Raw genomic sequence first — 25,016 nt, 5'->3', positions numbered from 1 at the left:
AGAATTCATATTCAGTTAAATTGTACACCAATACGTTGTAATTGATTTGAATTTAATCAAAGATTGTTCACCAAAGAGAGTAGATTTCAGAGTACGTGACGTTGCTATCATTTCGGTGGTTCAAACAATCAAATTTCCCAAAATATGTATCAAAACTGAATTATCAGATTAAAAAACTTTGTTCTAAGATAAATCCTGCACAATTTAGCATTGATTTCAAACTGTGAATACACAAATATCAAAATGATAGTTATACTTAAATTTACCAAGCCAATATTCGCCAGACACTCTTCCGAATCCTTTCTTATAGTCTGACCAGTCTCTATAGAAATCTGTTGATCCATCTAGTCGTCTTTGGACCACCTATAACATACATGTAATACTTTTATGAAATCTTATTAAAAATATATCTCTTCAATTAGTCATTACCCAAACTCGGTCACCTTTTGGAATCACCCTTTCACTGAATATGTTTGCTAACCTTCAAAACACACACTGAGAATTAAAAATTACACACTGGGAATTAAAAATTACACACTGAGAATTAAAATTACACGCTGAGATTTCATAAAGACGCACTGAGATTACAAAAATGAAAAACTCACACTGAGATTACAAAAATGAAAAACTCACACTGAGAAGTGAAAATTACACACTGAGATTTCAAAAAGACACACTGAGAATAAATAAAGTGAAAACACACTCTGAGAATTTGAAATTAAACACTGAGAATTTAAAATTACACACTGAGATTTGTGCGCACTTTTTATGCACACATATCTAATTAGCATACTTAATCTGAATCTATTACAAGCTTAACACAACTAGGGGACATAACTCGTTAGTCCTTCGATTTGGTTCCAAGTTATTTAAAAAAACTTTAAAAATACAAGAACAAGAAAAATACACAGTTACTCTTAATACAAAATATAACCAAATGGTGAAAAACTTTATTAAAATTATAAGAAAACATTGGAACAATCTGCAAAAAAATAAAGAATTTTAACTCAAGTGTCTATTATTGCATATAAACGTAACAAAAATATAAAAGATTACCTTGCGAAACCAGGATAACAGTTGGAAGACTTTTGAAAAGGAACCCATGTTTAAACGGTTTTAAGTTAAAAAAAATCCCGATACATTGGTAGTAATGATCTGAATTATAGGCAACAAACTTATGAATATGAGCGATGTTAAGTCTTGAAATTTATTATGAATGTTGGTTGCAGAGATGGGTCTGATTACTTTCAATGTAATTGATTAAATTACAATTACTTTGACATTTGTACGATTAAATTAAATTAACGATTACATCATTTCCGAAAGTATCTGATTAAACTAATGATTACTTTGCCATTTGATTACAATGAAATTTAAAAAGAAACCTTTTGAATGATGTGAATAAATAAATGTTCAGAACATGAAATAAAAAAATGGGGTCACCGTTAATTTAAGCTCACAATCTGTCTCCGAAAGAAACATACATTTTTGTTTAAGTCCTTTTTTTCTGTTGAACTAATTGGAGTAATAAAGGTAATATCGAAATAAAAAAAAGAACTTAATTACAGAAATCTCTAAAATTTTACAATTATTTAGTTTATATAAAGCTTTTTTGAAAACAGTAATAAAAAATATAGATCACCAATGAGTTAAAGGAGATATTTCAATTTTAATGCCAAAAAATTGCATTTTTGATCCAAAGGGAGATAATTTGGAGCTTTTTCAATGATAAAAACAATTTAAAAGTCATTTGGGGCCAAACCGAATCGATTTTTGGTGTTTATTTTTGTACCATATTATTAAGTAATAACGAATAGTGTAATAAATAAAATTTGTAATGTAAAGACAAATGTTTAATTTTTTGTCGAAATTTTTGTACCCGCGAGCCTCCTTAAAGTTAACAAAAATATATTAACATTTTAAGTATTTATTAAATATGAATAACAAAAAAGTTCATATATTGACCAAATACACCTTTTTAGGATTTTTTCATTGTAATCAGAATGTAATCAAAAAGTAATCAGGATTACAGGGTATTTTGAAAAGTAATTGGTTAAATTAAATTACATGTAATCAGATTTTTGGCTGATTAATGATTACGATGATTACTTGAAAAATTGTAATCAATTACAGCTGATTAACGATTACAATTACAATTACCCCATGTCTGGCTGGTTGAAGGAATCGCATCTCATTATAGTGACAAGAGTTCTTGAGATCAAGATATTAATCTGTTGAATTATTCATCGCATGAATATTCATTAGTAATTTGCATATTAATCTCAGTGTGTATTTTTGAAATCTCAGCAGACAAATGTATTAGAAAATTTGTGCGTAAACAGTATTTGATATAAAACCTTTGAAATAATTTTTGATATTGTAGTTCAATTAAACTTTATTGTTTGCACTTGAATATGCTCCTTTATATATATTTTTTTCCCCATTTTTTGGCGGATAAATGATAAAATGAAATAACTTTTTTACTAAATTTAAGAAAAAGGGTCAAGCTATCAACAACTATAGTTTGAACGACGATTGACAAAGTTAAACCATATAATATCTACTTAATGATTGAGTAAAATGAAGTTAAAATATTTTTTACAAAAAATTATCATAAAATGTTTAAATAAACTTCGTCTAGTTGTTTTACATCTTGCTGTACATATATGTAGTATTTTTTAAGTAGTTAGAACTATGTTCATACTTTAACAATCGTTAAGATAAAATTTCAAACTGAGAAGTTTTAAGAAAAATATTCTCTTTGCCTGCAAGTGGACACAGTCCTTTTCTCAGGTGGCGGCCTTTTGATATCCTTAGGTATCTTACATCTCTTTTTTATGGGACGTGAATCTAGAACATGTATTGTTGAAAATCACAAATGAATGAAAGAACGTAACGTGTCGATAGTTCACAGGAAAAACTAACTTAGTTTCAACAGCTTATTCTTTTTTTTATTTGCTAATCATAGTGAATGTGCACTCTATAAGCACAATTATTATGAAAATACCTTATGTGGCCGCTTAATGGTCACACACGAATATATCTTTTTTTTTATTAAGAACTTCATGGGTTTTTTTTTTGCAATTCATAATGTGTAATATCACCCTGTATAACCCCGATACAGATGAAACCGGACGTTGACGAGTTCGAATCGTGTAACACTGAGTTCAGACAGTAAAAAATTAATACTTTTAAAGAAAATCCAATATCTATTCCTCGGATATTTTGCTCCTATATAATCTTTGTCATAATATAGGCGAGTGTAATATTTGAAAAAGACGTCTAGTTAAGGAATTAAATGCACCCACCAAACACACGACTAATTTTATTTTTAAATGAAAGAATAATGATTTAACTTTGATTTTTGCCCAGTCGTCACAAAATCGTACGGTGCAGTTTTTGTAAAATTGACGTTTATTTCAGAAATTAGTTGAAAATTATAAAATTACGACACGTTTTTCAAGCAAAGTAAATTAGTGGTATCTCTTCTTTTAGACAGAATAATAAAGTGAATTAGATTCTTAAAATAATGAAAAACAATATTTACAACTGTAAGTCCGCATGCTTTTGCATTCCTTCTAAATATTTGAAACTATGTAGTTAAACACTTAAATGAAGATACAGTTGTATTGCCGCAGTTGGAAAACGAAAAGATGAAGCATACAGAAGACTGCATGGTCGATGAATATGAAAACATGAAAACATCCCATTTGAAAATACAAAATATCATTAAGAGTTGCTATAAATATTTTAAAAGTAAGCACAACCTATCATTTTCTGTTTTGTACTACATGTACCAATTCTACAGACCAGTCTCTCCTCATATATCAACGAGGGCAGTAGATCTACAACTCATTCTGATTTGTCTGTTTGTATATTTTGAAAATGTATAAAGCCTATTATAAGCAAGTTACACAACTTCATCAGGTATCCTCTGAGAAGCAAACTCGAGCTGTTTTGAGTGTTACTACATATATCTCCTACAATGATCTGATTAACAAAATAACTCATGATAATTTTACTATTAAATCTTTATACCATCGAGCTTGCATCGCTAAATATTTGCTACAAAATTTGAAATCAGAAAGTAAAGAGATATTTAATTCTGAACATAAAACAGCTTTTACTAACATTTCGACGATTAGAGATGACGTGCCTGTACACAAGAAAGTATTCTGGTCAACAACTTTAATTACTTGATCAGTTAACCGGGCTTAATTTCTGCCGAGAAAACTACACAACATAAAATCAGCTTCAACAAAAACTAAAAATATATGGTAAATTTATAGTTACATGTATACAGCCCCATAAGGCCAAGGTACGTCCAATATTGTATACAGTAGCTCTATGATTTTGTCTTATGCCGTAATGACGGAAAATTACCCGTTAAAAATGACTGTGATATACAGTCTGTCAAATTTAAAGATCTGAGCAGTGACTGCGAAACTGGTTGCAAGCACTTTATGCAGCTACTAGTATTTTACGGAAGCAGATATAGGGTAAAGTTGTAATCCAATCAGATGAATACCCATTATCTAAAAATATTTCACTGGATCATTCAATTGAAATTATGCCACCTGCTTTAAAAACATTTCTGTATTGTCTTTTGGATGATGGCGTATACACGGCAGTTAATAAAGAGTACGATATTCCTATTGACAAAGTTCTTAGATGTATGGCTTAAGTAGAATGTATATTATCTACAAATATTTTTTTTCCCTCTTTTACATTTAGGTTTATCATTACAAATGCACCGTATTTATGGACACACTTTTGATAACTGTTAACAAGTTTGACTGATCAGGAGATTAGAAAAATTGAAAATGGGGCATACATTCTACATGGCATTATTTTTTTTTCTGGGGGTCAAAATTTAATCCAAGACAATGTCGACCTAACTACGGAAACAATAAAAGTTCTCCGTATGACTTTTGTTGGCTAAAAGGCAACATCGGGCCGGTATGATGTCATCCAACTTTCTACAAGATTTGATCTGTTCACGCATTGGTATAGGTTTAGGGGGAGGGTTGAGATTTCAAAAAAACATGTTTAACCCCGCCGCAATTTTGCGCCTGTCCCAAGTCAGGAGTCTCTGGCCTTTCTTAGTTTTGTATGATTTTTTATTTTAATTTCTTGAGTATATTTCGAAGCTTAGTATGACGTCCATTATCATTTCAAACTAGTACATTTTTGTTTAGGGGCCAGCTGAAGAACGACTTCGGGTTTGTGAGTTTCTTGCTGCATTGATGACCCATTGGTGATCTTCGGCCGTTGCCTGCTTTTTGAACGGGTTGGTGTCTCTTTGACAAATCCCTCATGTCCATTCCCAATTTTTAATTCAATCTGTATATACATGTAGTAGATCTTGTGTCCGCTTTGAGCAAACCTCTGCTGTACTGATATATGCCCATGCCAAGGAAGTTGGTTTTGTATGGATATGTTGACCGATAAGAATGATGAGATTACAAGTTAAAATAAAGCTATTATATTCCGATATCGCAATATTCTGACACCTAAATGGTCCAACATCCCATTGGTCAGACGTTTCGATCATTTAGGTTATACGTTAATGGGATTTTAACATAAGAAAGCCAAAAAACAGTTCAATATTAGGATAACCTTGTCCTCCGTTTAAAGCGGTGAAACAAGATATAAAAAAAAGAATACTTGTTGCCAAAGTATCAATTTGTTGATATAAATATACTAGTAGCACTTTACTCATTTTAGTAATGTTAGTAAGTACTCTTATCATATCTGATTTAGTGATGTAAATGAAATTGTGGTATGATCCAGGCTCAACATATTGCACTACAATAATAAAAAAAATTCTGTCCTATGGTTGCCTGATCTTGAAGCGGTTGGCAGGCTTTCAAACTAACAGGAGACCATACGCTTCCTCAATTTTAATGTACAGCTCATCATGGGACTTTTCTAAACAATTAAAAATACGTCACATGTTATATTTTCCCCTTGCTTCACATGTTTTGTTTCGGATTATTTATATCAAAATTGCAGATATATGTTTGTAAATACGTGCAATCAAATAATATAGAGGAATTATAAGATTTAGATAATGCAAGGGCGACTACAGATACATTTGTGTGACTTAATGGTTGATTTTCAAAGACTCCGAGAGAAAACGTTACGTAACATGAGTTACCGTTAAAATCAACCAAAATTAATTAATACTATGATAGAAATATATTTTCCCAATAGTAATACAGCATTCCTATAAAATTGTTTCGTTTTTGCATTTGTTTTTACTCGATTTTTTACTGGAAGTATCCGTGAATTGAAATTGCACCCATGACCTTTGACCTCGATTTAAAAAAAAATGCACCATAATTTCTTTTGACAACCGAGATATTTAGAAAGTACACATTCGTAGCTTTCCAGTGATATATAATTTAGCCGTGTGTTAGGTAGGTGCATTAAAAATGTAAATTTGGCTCTCATATCACTCGCCTAATACTCATTAGTTACTAAAAGGTTTTCAAATATGTGACATTTTTATATACAATCAATACAAAACGCACGACGATATCAATGATAAAACGTGCTTGTTATTTTTAGATACTCGAGAAAAATTAATGTTTCTCGTACCTTGTAGATTTTAAAACATACATTTTTGAAAATTTCATGGTTTAAAATTAACAAACTTATTAAGATCGTATCTTTATGTTGTGTCTAGAAATAGAAAAATACATGTTTTAAAGTGTCTTTATTTTCATGCTGTTTACGCTTCGTTGTCATTACACCTTTTTATACTGTACGTTTCGTTGACACAATATTGCGTTTGTCAATGAATTTTGCATGTATTAAATTTTGCTTTGATATGATTATAACCAATATGCATGGTAGAAATTTTGTTTTTACCAACATTACATGCAGACAGTATATCCATTATATCCGTTGTATTGTTGGAACACTCTTAGAGGTATTTTGTACATGTAAAAAAATCCTTATGTATACGAAAGTGTAAATTGGTAGGAAAAAGTAAAATCACAAAATTACTGAACTCAGAGGAAAATCAAATCGGTAAGTCCTTAATCACATGCTAAATCAAATGGCAAAACACATAAAAAACGAATGGAAAAACAACTGTCATATTTCTGACTTGGTATAGGATATTCAAATGGAAAAACTGGTGGATTAAGCCTGGTTTTATATATAAAGCGCTAAACCTCTCACTTTGTAAGAAAGTCTCATCAAATTCCGTTATATTTACAATGATGCGTGACTAAACAGGCATAATAAATAAAATAGTCCAAATATGGGTACAGCAGTCATCATCGTATTACAATTTTAAAAGAAATAATTTAACAGAACACAAAAGCATCTATCAAATTAAAAACACATTCAAAATTGAAAATACAATAATTTGACAGATGCATATATATGGCTAGACAGACAGATACACACGTCCGATTTCTAATTGGATACAATTTTTGAAAGTGTTTACGTGACAGACAATGAACGGTTAGGGGGTGGGGTTGGGTGCCCCGCTAACATGTTTAATCCCGCCATAGTCTGTATGTGCCTGTCTAAAACCAGGAGCGTGTATTTCAGTTGTTATATATATTTTTTATTCACTATTTTGTGCATAAATTAGGCCGTTAGTTTTCTCGTATGAATTGTTTTACATTTGTCATTTCGGTGTGTTTTATAGCTGACTATGCGATATGGGCTTTGTTCATTGTTGAAGACCGTACGCTGACCTATAGTTGTTCAATTTGTGTCGTTTGGACTTTTGCGAAATGTTGTTTCAATACCGCATTTTCTTTTTGATATATACAGCAATCAAAAACAATCAATGGATTATAGGCTTTTGATCTGAATCTCAGAGGCGAGTCCTAGGGGGTCATAGATTAAAATAGAGTTACATTAAGGCTACAGAATATTTGTATACAATGACCATGTTACGTATAGCCACCCATAGTTATACAGTTTCTTTAATGTGAAGATGTAAAGATTAAAATATAATTTTTAATATTCAACTGCTTTTCTTTCTTCAATCATGTTTTTTGTTTGTTTAATTTATAAGGTATGAAGATTGTGATTAACTTCCTTGAATATTACAGTCTTTCTACTGTGATGGCAAAATCTAAATGATTCGTTATTCTGGTTACTATTAGCACCTTAATATCTACCAACCAATATGCATTTCATTCAAATTTTGACTTATTTTGGAGAAGACCGAAGGGACCATATTAATATTTCCCAGTTACTCTTGGCGTCATCGGTAAATTATGCGGTTGAGCAAATTGTCAATCATCAACCTAGCCTTACTCATTTACTTTGTTTCTTCTTTCATGTCTTTAAAGTTACCAATAAAAAATGAAACGTTTCACAGTTGGTACTGACCAATTTCTGCACCCCATTATTTGTTAATGACACGCGTACGTAATGGCTGATTGTTGGTTGCTTAAAAATTCACTTGCACATATGTCATGCGTGTTCAGTATAATCACAAAGTAGCAACACATACTACATGTAGGTCCTGGAAGGAGGCCCTCTAGAATTACGTCAGAGAAGTTTGGACTGCCACTGGATAAAATGAGGTATATTGAATAAGGACACAAATGTTGCCTTTCAACAGGCCATTTATGGACCTCTCATAAAGTTTTTGCAAGGTTTCGCACAGTGTTCTCTCTACACGAGACATTGTATCTTTTTTTGGTGTCGGTGCAAAGGCAGGAGCCTGATGTACATTGGTTATATATTTCTGTCATATTTATTTTCGTCTATAATACATAATTCTCAAGTTATCAATATACAATGTAGTACCGTTAGTTTCCTCGTTTTAATTATTTTATTTTTTTTTTATATCGGGCCTTTTTTAGGAGACTATATGGCATAGGTTTTCCTCATTGTGAAATGTTGTACGTTGGACTATAATAATTGTTTTATAAATACACCCACTTCATTTAAACTTAGGTGGAAAGTTGTCGCAATGGCCATCACACCACATCTACAAAGCTTTATATGTAAAAAAAAAAATAATAAAAAAATAAAAAAATAATGCAATTGGAATGCCATGTAAGTCATTAGGCAAATTATGATCAACAAGCTTCTATGTCCGCTTTCGTATAGGCGAATTTGAACCAACATCGGCATTTGGAAGAGCCTTAAATTGTGAAAAGTAAATCATTAAAGTTTTATTGACTGTACTGTACATTTTGAAACTTTATTTCCTCTAGATGATATATTATTTACTGTTCATTTCATCTGGAATAACATTGAAAGTCACAATTTTCTATCAGGTGTACGCTGTATAAACATTGAAAATTTGGCTTTGTATGACTGATATTTAAGTTAAACTAATTTGACTAAGTTAACAGATAAACATTTACAATAAAATACAGAAAAAGAGTCGCCGAAACCATCTCGAATACCTTGACAAGAAAGTGATTTGTGGCGGTTTTTGTCAACGAACTGTACAGTGATTATTTAAAAACGCACAACGAACGCGACACATTTGGTGAAACCAACAATACATTAAGAGAAAACTTATTTACTATGATATTGCGTTTATTCTAAGTTCTATGGAACATTTGAAGGCACGTAGTAATTCAACGTATAGTTATTTATTATTGCTCATGATATTAATACGCAAATGTGTATGCACGAAAAGACGTTCAGCATTGTTTATCTCATAAAATGTATGAAATTGCAACGTGTCTGTGCGTTTTGCATCTAGCAGTTTTATCAAACGTTCTATGCAATATCTTAAACTTACAACAACTGTATAATTGAATAAATAAACTAATATGCACATTGACGTATTTATATATACTCAAAGAAATTCTAGAGAGGCATTCGAAATTGTTGTCATCCCAAATGTTGTCCTGGTTATCGCTTCGAACGCGTCAACGTCCAGTTTCGTTTGTATCGGGGTTATACGGGGTGAATATCAATGATAACAGTTTAACTGACATTATCTCAGTGACGCTCGCTGTTAGAATTCTTTGAAATGTTTAACGTAAGGCAAACGGCGAAGATTAGATATAACCGATTATTTGATTTAATATTTTAATTGCAATAATCAACGGAAATGATTTAACAAAACTATGCAAACCCAGACATGGAATGAGAGATATACAATCGGGGCTTCAATCCTCAATTTCAAAGGTGTTCCCTAAAACAATTTCGAGCAATTCCAATAACAATATATACGCATAGCTATACCAGTAACGAAGAACAAAAATACTGATTTTGTGATACCCTCATGGACTACCATCCGCAAAAAAAAAGAATCGAAACGATGGTTTCCATTTGATTAGAGAACACAGATTTATTCTTACTAGGAAGCTCCAAGCATGCTCTGAGGATGCTCGGAGCTTTTAAGTAGGCTCTTCTCATCAATTTATGTGACAATAATTATCATGATCCATTTAGATGACAATCAAATCTACACAGCTTCTATAATAAGGAAAGTAAAACATTATACAGGAAGCTCAACACCTGTGTAAACATCTGGTCTATTCAAATACTTTTTACAAGAAATTATACAAAACTATAAAATAGACTAGATATTCTTTAACAGAACTGTGTTATGCTTGGAAAGAAATCTCAAGTATCCACAAAAAGTAAAAATGATTAAAACATTTTATTATTATATTTAATAATCATCCCCTTTTTATTTTAAAAGAATGCGCGGAACTAAACAAGTTATATAGGTATTTTTTTTTCTTTAATTATTTAATAACTCAACAGTTATTTTAAATGTCAAAGAAGCATGGAATAAATGTATATTTTAAGAATTTTCATATCATTCCATAAAATAAAATTATCTGAGACAACGTGGGGCCAAATGACATACAAATATATAAAGTAAGAAATATTTTATTTGGCAAAAGTACAAAATTGTACGGCCACGGCTTGACAAAGAATGGGACTGCCGAGAAACATAATTGGCAAGTCCCTAGTATATATAATTAAACCTTATAGTCCATTCCTTATTCCTTATTTCTACATTATTGTCCATTCCTTATTCCTTATTTCCACATTATTGTCCATTCCTTATTCCTTATTTCCACATTATTCTTATTCCTTATTTCCACCTTATTGTTATTCCTTATAATGTCATTTCCTTATATATCAATATAATACCCTTATTAACATTATTGCTTCCAAAATATATCGGATGCTGGCCCTGGGAAACAGAAGCTCAGCGGATACATAATTCCATTATAAGAAGCATAATATATTTGTAGATGTTGTGTCGCTATTTTCGCCATTAAATGGTCGGAGTCTTTGTCTGAAGCCGTGACGAAGGATTGGGATTACAATGGTCGGAGTCTTTGTCTGAAGCCGTGACGAAGGATTGGGATTACAATGGTCGGAGTCTTTGTCTGAAGCCGTGACGAAGGATTGGGATTACAATGGTCGGAGTCTTTGTCTGAAGCCGTGACGAAGGATTGGGATTACAATGGTCGGAGTCTTTGTCTGAAGCCGTGACGAAGGATTGGGATTACAATGGTCGGAGTCTTTGTCTGAAGCCGTGACGAAGGATTGGGATTACAATCGGAATAAGCTACCAGTCATTTCAACCTGAAAAATAGAACAAAAAACAGCAGAAAAACGAACAACATGATATAACATAATATAACATTTAACACATGTATATTAACTACATTTTAGGAGTATGTCTTTTATCTAAGTGGTGGGTGGGTGGGTAACTTTTGAAACAAACATTAGTTAATTCATACGGAACCCAATTTTTTGCGTCCTCCCTCTGCTGTCTCGTACGTGGTAAAGAAAGAATGATGACGTCACAGTTATCAAGGTTAAAATAATTAACGTGACTCATAATACATAACAAGTTCCACCACGTGTTCAAAGCGGGACAACTCCCAAAACGTAAGCCCACTTTCCTCCGATAACCGGATTTATTCTTCATAGGAATAAATCTTATTATCTGAGACAACGTGGGGCCAAATGACATACAAATATATAAAGTAAGAAATATTTTATTTGGCAAAAGTACAAAATTGTACGGCCACGGCTTGACAAAGAATGGGACTGCCGAGAAACATAATTGGCAAGTCCCTAGTATATATAATTAAACCTTATAGTCCATTCCTTATTCCTTATTTCTACATTATTGTCCATTCCTTATTCCTTATTTCCACATTATTGTCCATTCCTTATTCCTTATTTCCACATTATTCTTATTCCTTATTTCCACCTTATTGTTATTCCTTATAATGTCATTTCCTTATATATCAATATAATATCCTTATTAACATTATTGCTTCCAAAATATATCGGATGCTGGCCCTGGGAAACAGAAGCTCAGCGGATACATAATTCCATTATAAGAAGCATAATATATTTGTAGATGTTGTGTCGCTATTTTCGCCACATGGTCGAATTCAGTGGCTATGCCAAGAGTTATTGGACACTGAGTTCGACCACCGCCACAAATGCGGTAGCGACACAACACACCCGCCGTGACCGTACTTTTAAATGACCACACACATATATTTATATTTAAATTACCCTGTAATGAAATAAGAAAAAAAAAAACAATTGCCCACATGAGATAAAGTAACGCCGTCAGATGTGAATATATCGGGCTTATTATATATTTCAGGCTATTTTATGTAACAACCTCCCAATTGTATATATAGCTAAGCCGCAAAGGTGTACATTCTTGTGGCTGCTTTATTCATGCTTATTGGTTTTTACCATATCTCCGATTCAAAATGAAACTGAATCCATTATTCCTACATGTATTCAAACTTTTAAAACTTAGAACACATGAACACTGGTACTTGTCACCAAAGTCAGAGAATAAGGGGACTTTAACCTTTGGTCTTTGCGTTTCATATTTTTAACAAATAAATTAGACAATATTCTAGTTTAGTTTCTGTTATTTCTATACATGTACCATGACAACATTGATCCGTTTTTGAGAATGGGATAACAATAATAGCAAAATTTTGCAACGTGATCTTTCTTTACGGATAACAGTTAGCTGTCCTATAAACCCATTTAATTTGTTTCAAGTGACATATAAGCAATAAATATAGTTGCATGCAATGAAAATGCCTTAAGTGATTCTAAAAGTGGTGGCCAAATGATATCATAATTATACAATTTACGGAACGCTTCGAAAGCCACTAGACATGTACACTATGTTTCTGATGTATCTACTTGATACAAATCAAAAATACTAAAAAGGAACAATTTACAGACACTGTGTCCTATCAATGTATCTACTTGATACAAACTAAATTATCCTTAAAATACACAATTTACAGACACCGTGTCCTGTCAATGTATCTACTTGATACAAACTAAATTATCCTTAAAATACACAATTTACAGACACTGTGTCCTATCGATGTATCTACTTGATACAAACTAAATTATCCTTAAAATACACAATTTACAGACACTGTGTCCTATCAATGTATCTACTTGATACAAACTAAATCATCCTTAAACGACACAATTTACAGACACTGTGTCTTATCAATGTATCTACTTGATACACACTAAATTAACCTTAAAAGACACAATTTACAGACACTTTGTCCTATCAATGTATCTACTTGATACAAACTAAATTATTCTCATAAGACACAATTTACAGACACTGTTTCCTAACAATGTATCTACTTGATACAAACTAAATTATCCTTAAAAGACATAATTTACAGACACTGTTTCATATCAATGTATCTACTAGATACAAACTAAATTATCCTTAAAAGACACAATTTACAGACACTTTGTCCTATCAATGTATCTACTTGATACAAACTAAATTATCCTTATCAGACACAATTTACAGACACTGTGTCATATCAATGTATCTACTTGATACAAACTAAATTATCCTTAAACGACACAATTTACAGACACTGTGTCCTATCAATGTATCTACTTGATACAAACTAAATTATCCTTAAAAGACACAATTTACAGACACTGTGTCATATCAATGTATCTACTTGATACAAACTAAAATATCCTTAAAAGACACAATTTACAGACACTGTGTCATATCAATGTATCTACTTGATACAAACTCAATTATCCTTAAAAGACACAATTTACACACACTGTATCCTATCAACATATCTACTTGATACAAACTAAATTATCCTTAAAAGACACAATTTACAGACACTGTGTCATATCAATGTATCTACTTGATACAAACTAAAATATCCTTAAAAGACACAATTTACAGACACTGTGTCCTATCAACATATCTACTTGATACAAACTATATTATCCTTAAAAGACACAATTTATAGACACTGTGTCCTATCAACATATCTACTTGATACAAACTATATTATCCTTAAAAGACACAATTTACAGACACTGTATCCTATCAACATATCTACTTGATACAAACTAAATTATCCTTAAAAAACACATTTTAAAGACACTGTCCTATCAACATATCTACTTGATACAAACTAAATTATTCTTAAAAGACACTGTCCTATCAATGTATCTACTTGATACAAACTAAATTATCCTAAAAAGACACAATTTACAGACACTGTGTCATATCAATGTATCTACTTGATACAAACTAAATTATCCTAAAAAGACACAATTTACAGACACTGTGTCCTATCAACATATCTACTTGATACAAACTATATTATCCTTAAAAGACACAATTTACAGACACTGTCCTATCAACATATCTACTTGATACAAACTATATTATCCTTAAAAGACACAATTTACAGACACTGTGTCCTATCAACATATCTACTTGATACAAACTATATTATCCTTAAAAGACACAATTAAACACACTATGTCCTATCAACATATCTACTTGATACAAACTATATTATCCTTAAAAGACACAATTTACAGACACTGTCCTATCAACATATTTACTTGATACAAACTATATTATCCTTAAAAGACACAATTTACAGACACTGTCCTATCAACATATCTACTTGATACCAACTATATTATCCTTAAAAGACACAATTTACAGACACTGTGTCATATCAATGTATCTACTTGATACAACTATATTATCCTTAAAAGACACAATTTACAGACACTTTGTCCTATCAATGGATCTAATTGATACAAACTAGATTATCCTAAAAAGACACAATTTACAGACACTGTCCTATCAACATATCTACTTGATACAAACTATATTATCCTTAAAAGACACAATTTACAGACACTGTGTCATATCAATGTATCTACTTGATACAACTATATTATCCTTAAAAGACACAATTTACAGACACTTTGTCCTATCAATGGATCTAATTGATACAAACTAGATTATCCTAAAAAGACACAATTTACAGACACTGTGTCCTACCAGAATATCTCCTCGATACAAACTAAGTTATTCTAAAAAGACATAATTTACAGACACTGTGTCATAACAATGTATCCGCTTGATACAAACTAAATTATCCTAAAATGACACAATTTACAGACACTGTGTAAATATTCGTCCTGATAGATATGCCTGAAATATTTGCCACTGGACATTAAGCAACCAACAATCAATCAATCCTATTAAAATACCAACTTAGTACAGAGAAAATTTGTGGTCTAATAAATTATCTGAATTAATGAAATATATTGGAATACCCTTTAACAAGCATTGTAATAGTAATTTCAAACAGAAACTAGAAGATTTCTTCAAAATTAAATTAAATTTGAACTATCTAAGATTAGAGATGGAAACTGTGGTTAACTTTTTATTTTTCACTAAATTAAGAATAAGTGCACACTCATTATCAATAGAAACTGGTAGGTATGCAAGACCAACAATACCCTCTAATGAGAGATTTTGTAAATTTTGCACTGGAAACACGGATACACAAAATATTTTAACATGTATGTATTCGGTTAAGTTAGGTGCATCTTCTAAATGTACACCAACATAAATACTTATAATCAAGTTTATGACTGGGTATTGATTGTTTTATTGTATACTGTGATTTGTAAATATTGTCAATCAATATGTGACACTATAATAAAATATATATTTATTTACTTATGTAAATAAGGAAAGCATCTATCCATGTGTTAATATCAGTAATCTTTTTACTTAGTTTAGTTTGGATAATCAGCTGTCCATTTGTATCTACTGTTCTGTGCCTGAATTTGTATTAAAGCAATATATACCCAAATCTACATATTCACCATTAATTATTTTGTTCCGAGTTTTGTGAAACATTTAAACATAGATTATCATTTGCACTAGTTATTGGCAAATATTAGAACTTTGTGTTATACCTGTATTCGATTGTTGCCTTTCATTGACTGAGTCAGGAGATATAACACTAACAGTAGCTGGAGAGTGAATAAGGGCATTGCCATTGACAATCTGAACAACTTCATTCCTAAGTTCTGGAGTCATCATACATGTAGCTAAAACTTGCGTGGAAGTATGCTGTCCAACGACATTGCTAGATCTGTTTCCCAACGGTGTCGGTACGCCCCTCTGCTGTACCCTTTGCCTTTGGCTGCATTTATAAGGACTTTTAGAGGGCCTTTGTGACATACGATCTGCTTTCCCGATTTCCATAAGATGTTTGGTTTTTAAAACTGAAAAATTACTACAATAATATTAGTGAAACGACCGTTGAAAAGTTATAATATCTATACAACTCGTCTAAACATCAACCCAACAATGTTAGATCTGTATATTTTATAAACTTCATACATTTATTCATTATTGGTTTCTCTTTAAATTGCTTGCTGTGTAGCAGATGAAACATTTCATATAACGATAGTTTTAAAATCGCAGACGTCCATGCGACACGTGTCTGTAAAACCATGTGCGCAGTTTTTATCTGAAATTACGGGTCTGTTAAAATTTCTATTTTTGGAAATATAATTCATGATTTCCACTGAATTAAACCAACAATTAAAAATTTACAATGAAATATTTAGAAACTCTTTACAGAAGAAACAACAAAAGATATAAAATCTTTAACACTATTTTATACTGGATCAAAACCATGTGCTTTTCCTATCTTTCAAACTTTCCGAACCTTTTCAGTAAAATAAGATTTTTTGAAAGACATCCATTTCATATACCAAATCAAAGAAATATTATTAACTTTTGTAACTTTTGAAACAAACATTAGTTAATTCATACGGAACCCAATTTTTTGCGTCCTCCCTCTGCTGTCTCGTACGTGGTAAAGAAAGAATGATGACGTCACAGTTATCAAGGTTAAAATAATTAACGTGACTCATAATACATAACAAGTTCCACCACGTGTTCAAAGCGGGACAACTCCCAAAACGTAAGCCCACTTTCCTCCGATAACCGGATTTATTCTTCATAGGAATAAATCTTATTAAGTATTTATCAAATTTGAGATGAGTATAGAAAAGTAACTTTAAAAACAATGATAAATAAAGGCAACAGTAGTATACCACTGTTCGAAATTCATAAATCGATTGAGACAAAAATACTGCTTTTATAAATTATTTTATACATCTTCGAAAAACTGATTGCTTACAATTATTTCAGGAACATGATTTTATGTAGTTGTTTTTTATTAAGATTAAAAAATTTAATAACTTCAAGGCTCAATTCAATCACCAGATTCAATCTATTTATATCTGTTTATTTCTAACATTTTAAGGGGAATTGACATTTTGATAGCCCAAAGAATCCAATCTTTAACCAATAAATGTGGCATCAGAAAGTCAATTAATACTTCAGGAGGATTACATAGTTTTATATTTCATGAGTGAAAATTTGTTAAAGCTAGCAAAACCTGTATGAATGAATACATATAAAAATAATATTAAACATAAGTTACTTATTTATGATTTATAGTATAACTAATCGCCGTATTTGAATAACAAAAATAAGACAACGCGTGACCGAACAACGCATGAATTAAACGAGTGCGCAGCACGAGTTTAATCCATAGCGGCGTTCGGTCACAAGTTGTCTTATTTTTAATATTCAAATACGGCGATTAGTTATACTTTTTAATACATTGGCTAATGGCTTTTTTTTAAATGAAATTAATGTAGAAAATGTAAGGAACTATATGTTTTTCCTACGCATTCACAATTTGTTTTGATCCGACGTTATCGACGTCTTGACAACGCCTATTGTTGTATGACGTCAGAGAGTGAAATAACCACGTTTATTTCACATGTGAAATTATCGGGTTTTTTTTAACTGAGAAATCAATGTAATTTATTGCAACCAATGTAATAAATAGAATTAATATTTGAAACAGCCTCGTTTTCAATATTACTTGTATAGGTAATTTTGAAAATTACTTGTTGAGGAAATGCCTACTAACTAAGCAATTGTTATATGTTGGGTTTTTTTTTCCTTCATATCCAACTAAGTTAGACATAACATGACTTTTGTGGCGTATTCTAGCCGCCATTTTGTATTATACTTCCCCATATAAAATGCATTGATGCTCCAATAAAGTTTATTTTTTCTCATAAACCTGACCCGTTTTCTAAGTTTTGCAAATCAATCCTTGATATTCAAACATATTTCTATCAAACAATGTTGGTCCTAACAGTTTAATTTTTTATTAAAGTCGGTAATTTTAGACTTGTAAAAACATGCACTTTTCTCGTCATTTCTCCGTAGCCTCCATGCTAAATTACCGATACCCATGTCTACTTGTACAACAAATAAAGAAATTCCGTACATTAAAAACAAACTTTGCAAATCGATTCAGTATATTAAAACATATTTCTGGCGAAGAATGCTACTTAAAACAGTTTAATTTTAAGTTAAAGTCTGTCAAATATCGATTTAAAAAATGGAATTTTTCGGGATTTTTCAAAATGGCGGATGATGTATATCCCATAATATGGAAATGTTGCATCAAATCAAGGATTTGTATAATAAAACTTTCCTAGATTATATTAATATTTTCATGCTCATCTCTGATGTTTCTGTTCTTTTCTTTGGTGATATTTCGATATGATTGATTTCAAAATTTCTTGATAAAAAAAAATATTTTAAGTGTGACACGGGAACATTTATTAGACAGATATCCAGGATATACTGTAACCAGAAAATAGTTTACAATAAAATTATAATAATTTTTTTTCTCTTCTTTTTTTAAAGGTGTTTTTCTGTATATTTTAACTTTCTTTAGAAATGTATTTATACATCCCTTTTAGAACAAAAATGTTTTCATCCCATGAGAAAAAAAACCAATGCCCGAAAATTAATATAGATAAATATTCTATACCTTTAAAATTTCATCCCTTTACAGAACAGGTGAACTCTGACTTGGGTTGTAATGTTGCATAACAATATAGTGTCAGGTAGACGTGGAAACCAAAAGCAACCAGGTGAACTTAAACATCCTGTGTATACATGTATTACCAGAGTTTAAATTTGCGATATACAAAAGTTTTCATAAATGTACATATAAAATTTCTCTTAATTTCCCGTTTCAAATCAGAAGAAGTATCTTTCATAATAAACTTTAAGAAAATATGAATATTATGAAAATGTATTTAAAACAATATTTTTTGCTTAAAAGATATTCAAATATTTTTATTTTTCCATAATTATTTTAAAGAAATATTATGATTCAAATTTTAATTCCAATGGATTATTTTTTATTTTATAGGATATTCAACGAGATTTTATTGCATATGATTAAATTTTTTTTCAATTCAATGTTTTAATCTAAATCCAGGCATTTAAAGAATCGATATAAAGTTTAACATTTGTAAAAAATATTTTATTGTTTACATTTCAACTGAGACCTATAAGGCTATAATACGATTGCTCTGATTTCAACAATATTGTATACATCGACAGAGTTATCGGTCCTGAATAGGACTGATATAGTTGGGTATGTTATAAAAAAGCAAACTTAGTTCTTTTATAGGACATTATGGCTACTTAAGAAAAAGTTGTAATTCATTATTGGAAGCCTGGTTTGAGGGGTAATACCACCATTGTTTTCCCTCTTGTACGTCTCTCTTAAATTGACTTTTTTTTTTTAAATTGTGCGGATTTAGCTGTTTTAATCAAAGAAATATTTCGCATGAGTAAAGTTTCATCCTGTCCAGTACTACAGTTTAATTGTTTTTCCCCTTTAAGTGTTTGTTTAGTTTGTATTTTTCCAAAAAAAAAAGTGCAGCATTAATCTATATTTTAAATAAAGAAATAATTGACATGAGCAAAGGTTTATCCTGTCCTGTACTACAGTAAGAACACAAATCAACATAACTTTTCAGTGCAAATAAGAAAGTAATCACAATCACCACAAGTTAACCAATCAAATTCTCTCCCCCCTTTTTCCCTGTTTACAAAATATATATATTTTTTGTTTTGTTTTGAAACACACAACGTACATGTTAACGACTCAAAAAAAATTTCTGCAGTGAAGTGGAAGGTTAATTTACAACAACTGTCAAATTAAATGGAATATTAAAAAAAACTAACCGTATTTTTCCTGAAACTGAATGTACTATGTTTTGGTCATGTTGGTAGTATGGTTATAAATCAATTACCATGGTTTGTATCTTTGTTGGATTTATTTTACATTTTTTATAGTATGAATTTATATTTTTTTTTTTAGTATAAATTTATATATATATTTTTTTTTTTATATAAAATTTGATTATTTTTTTTATCATGTGTATTGAAAAAGAATGACAATTATTAAAAAATGTTTTAAAAACATTTTCTTTCTATGAAGACTTGTTACTTCTTTTCAAGCATTGTACAGTAATATTGAAGACTTTTTCATCTATTTTATAGTATTGTTAAGTTAATACAATATTTGTTTGAATAGACCAGATGTTTACACAGGTATTAATTGAGCTTCCTCTATGAAGCTTTACTTTCCTTATTATAGAAGTGGCTAATATTTGATTGACACCTTAATGAATCATTATAACTATTGTCACATAAAATGTTGAGAAGAGCTTACTCAAAAAGCTCCGAACATCTTCCGTGCATGCATGGAGCTTCCTTTTTGATTTTTTTTACGGAGATCAGTATTTTTGTGATTTTACTTTTAATTAACAATAGACAATACCAGTTTAGATGCACATTTCGATAATAAATGACTCATAAATTACTAACGATGCCATAATTTGAAAATCCATAACCTAATACAGAACTTTAACAGCTGATACAACTAAAATGCGGTCAATTACTCCGTAGCTACCTTATCTCAAAGAGTTTATTAGTAAATCATAAAGTTGATGAAACCTAGTACAATTTGAATATATACAAGGGTAGATATAGTATACTAAAAAAATCATGCAACAGTTTTCCATTGATGTATTCTATCAAAAAGTAAATACTTTGCTGTAAAAGACGTGTATAAATCTTTTAATTATAAACACTTTCAAGATTGCAGTTTAGATCAATGATAATGCATCGAATAAAACTGAGTAATATGTTCAGATAGAGGTATTCCCGTATCAGTGTGGACTGGACAACCACAATACTTACGTTGGTAATAATACTGAATCATTTATCTTTAACTAGTTCGTCATCGGCTATCGATAACAATGATTTTATGCTCCCTCAGTCTGTCAAAGGTCATCCAGCGGGGATTTAAATAGAATAAAAGAGTAAAGTTCATGCATGTGCATGAGAAGGAAAAAAGTATGTTTAAGTAATCAACATTTAAATCCACACACAAGGTTTAGTCATCAGCTAGTAATTCGTATTATTATATTATGATTTTGGAACGTTTGGCGACCCCACAGTTTGAATTTCTATAACAAGTACGATTTGATAATTCAGCGTTACCTAATCTGACCCAGTCAATTGAAAACCTGAGCGCGCCTCGAAATGGTCTCGTCCACACTGTTATGTGACGTATGTTGTAACGACCTTAAGGCACATACATGTATATGAAACTGTGATAGTGTGAATACTAGTGAAGACTGAAGAATATTTTGAAAATGGCATAGGTTAAAGAATAAGAGGAGGAGGAAGCGGGTTTTTTTTCTTCATAATTACAGTTTTTTTTCACACATGTCTCTCTTTTTTTTAATTATAATTCGTCACAGACAAAGGACACATCTATCCGTCAAGCAATATCTTATGTAAATGAAAAGGATGTTTACAATTGTACCTTTTACCAGATATGATTCAAAGAATTTTAGAGTATTTGAAACTCCGGTACTCAAATATGAACTTAAAATTACCGTCCATCCGTCGGCTACCATATCACAATAAACATCTATATAGATGTTGTTGACAAACATCCTGTAGACCCCGTTAATGCTTCCCTGTGGATTTTCGGAGCAGTCACTTGGCCCATGACCTACAATTTAAAAAAAATGCCTGCATAAAGAGAAATATATTGTATTTAGCATCAGTTTGGGACATCACATTGTATCATCTAATGGTCAACAAATCATAACAGTCAAATAACACCACTGGCGTAACATACAGCTCATTACAATTCATATAACACCACACTGATTTTTTTATTTACACCTCCTTTCTAATCAAACTAACTAGTGTAAGACAAAACCATTGAATTCAGATCACACTAAGAGTTAAACTTTGTTGAAAACCCCTAATTTGATTCACTTTACACAATACTGGTGTTAGACGACCTCTTAGACAAGTCAATTATACAGTATAGTCAAACATCCCAGAAAAGTGTCAAATAAACTTGTAACTTTATATCACAGCTGAATGCTGTTAAATAAACTCTGACATTTACATCACACTAGACTGGTATAAGCTAAACTCAATACATCTTCGTTACATCAGATTAAACAAACACGAAACTAGTGGCAGATAAACTTATTGAATTCACATCATGACAAATTACTTTTAGATAAACTAATTATGTTCAACTACGATCTGACTTATGTTAAATGAATTCATAACATTCACATCATATGTTGCCATTGTTAGAAAACTTATTGCATTTACCCCAAATCAGACTATCATCGAAAGACGAAACAAAAGAAAATTAGTGAGAAATTTTCTTGAGTACCTATGTAATCATTCTCTCCATGTGTACGCATAGTAACCGGACTATCCGCTACGAAATAGTTGATGTAATTTTTTTCTATTTTGTAGACTTTCCCTAACTACTGACTCTTTTAAAGAAGGAATAAGCTTGATCCAACAATTTGCCACGATGATTTGAACTGTGCAATCTTGATCATGTAATGTTTTATTGATCTTATTGTCTTTTCGTGGTATTCTTTTTCTACTTTTATTTTAACGTTCTCAATTTTTCTTCCCGGATTATGTGTTTTGAAAGCCCCTTTGATATCTTTCGACTTTTTCAAGAACGAATCTGAAAAATAAGTCTTGTTCATTATCACTGAACTAGTATTTATTTGTTTAGGGGCCAGCTGAAGGACGCCTCCGGGTGCGGGAATTTCTCGCTACATTGAAGACCTGTTGGTGACCTTCTGCTGTTGTTTTTTTTCTATGGTCGGGTTGTTGTCTCTTTGGCACATTCCCCATTGCCATTCTCAATTTTATTGTGTGTACATATACAATGTGTGTTTTGTACAGTCCAAAAAAAAAATGAATATTTTAACTCAACTGCGATGTTCCACTATATTCTAAAACTATAAAAAAAATTTCAGAGCTAATTGTTATAAAAGGTACCAGACTTTTAAAGATTTACTGTATCCAACCTGTCAGTAAACTTCTGCATGATTTATCCAAACTACTGTAAATATTGATCAAGTTTACTCAATAATATTAATTGGCTTTTCTAAAGCTTTGTTTGAGATACAATACGTATGAAATTGAGAAAAAATATCTAAATTTTCAAATATGTTCAAAATTTTATGAAATGGGCAAACACATTTCGTGTGCCTTTATCAAGTCTTATTACTAGCAAGGACTATCATCTTCCAAAACTAAGTCATATAAAAGAAATATTACTTCTCACGTTTTTCTTTTCTTTTGTATTTATAGTTTGTATAATTTCCAATTAATAGATATAGGAAGATGTGGTGTGAGTGCCAATGAGACAACTCTCCATCCAAATAATTATTTATAAAAGTAAACCATTTAGGTCAATATACGGCCTTCAACACGGAGCCTTGGCTCACACCGAACAACAAGCTATAAAGGGCCCCTAAAATTACTAGTGTAAAACCATTCAAATGGGAAAACTAACGGTCTAATCTATAGTTCACTTAACATAATACTAATATCATTTTTTTCAAACAACCCTACCAACAAGCACAAACAATCACCAGCAACGCATTGTTCAGATAGCTTGGATGTTCATCCATGTGGTCCATTACAGCCTGAGAACCGTTTGGATATATTAAGAAGATTTGGTATGAGTATCAATGTAACAATTATCCATCCAAGTCATACTTTGCAAAAGTAAACCATTATAGGCTAAAGTGAGGCCTTCAATACGAGGCCTTAATTCACACCAAAACAGAAAGTTATGAAGGACCTCACAAATGACTACTGCAAATCATTTTTACAGGAAAACCAAGGGTTTCATCTATATAAAAACATGATGTTTAGACTGATTATGATAGCCAGGACAACATTTCCTCGAACAATCTTAAAAAACAGATATAAAATACCTGTAAAGAAATTTCGAACCCATTGTATATTTAAAATGAATAAAATTTCTCAATAACCATTTACAGGTATCTAAAATGTATCAAGTCTCACTTACTTATTATTGCGATAATTCCAGTTTGTAATTTTTCTGTCTTTGGTTTACTGTCGGAATCCAATTTACATTGTTTAGTGATACGATCATAGCTTGCGATCACGCAATCCCTGTTGTTCTTACACATAATGGTCTTACAATAATCATAACATGTATAATAGATGTTTCGGTCTGGGTTTTTTTTGTTAGATGTTTTCTAATCTGTATCAACATAACATTATCAAGATAACATTAGATTGAGTATGTTTAGTTGCCCGCAACAAATATATTTAGAAGTGTTTTTGTCCTTGTGTCGATCTTGACTTACAAACAGGTCCGAAATGACAAATTAAAAACAAAAAACAAATATGTTAAACAGTAACTAACGACAACAATTGAAATACAAGT

The 25,016-nt window shown here is 31.1% G+C and overlaps 1 long non-coding RNA gene across 1 annotated transcript; it reads right to left on the bottom strand.

Annotated features, from left to right (window-relative positions):
* Window positions 1-280: 280 nt before the first annotated feature.
* Window positions 281-24,701, bottom strand: LOC143078061 (uncharacterized). Its single transcript, XR_012979027.1, has 3 exons — window positions 24,633-24,701; window positions 22,156-22,274; window positions 281-363 (listed from the first exon to the last, which is right to left on the bottom strand). It is a non-coding gene; the product is annotated as an uncharacterized LOC143078061 (long non-coding RNA).
* Window positions 24,702-25,016: the final 315 nt, after the last annotated feature.

Source organism: Mytilus galloprovincialis, chromosome 6 (genome assembly GCF_965363235.1).
Source record: "Mytilus galloprovincialis chromosome 6, xbMytGall1.hap1.1, whole genome shotgun sequence".
Lineage (NCBI taxonomy): Eukaryota > Metazoa > Mollusca > Bivalvia > Mytilida > Mytilidae > Mytilus > Mytilus galloprovincialis.
This window is presented reverse-complemented; position numbering and strand designations above follow the sequence as displayed.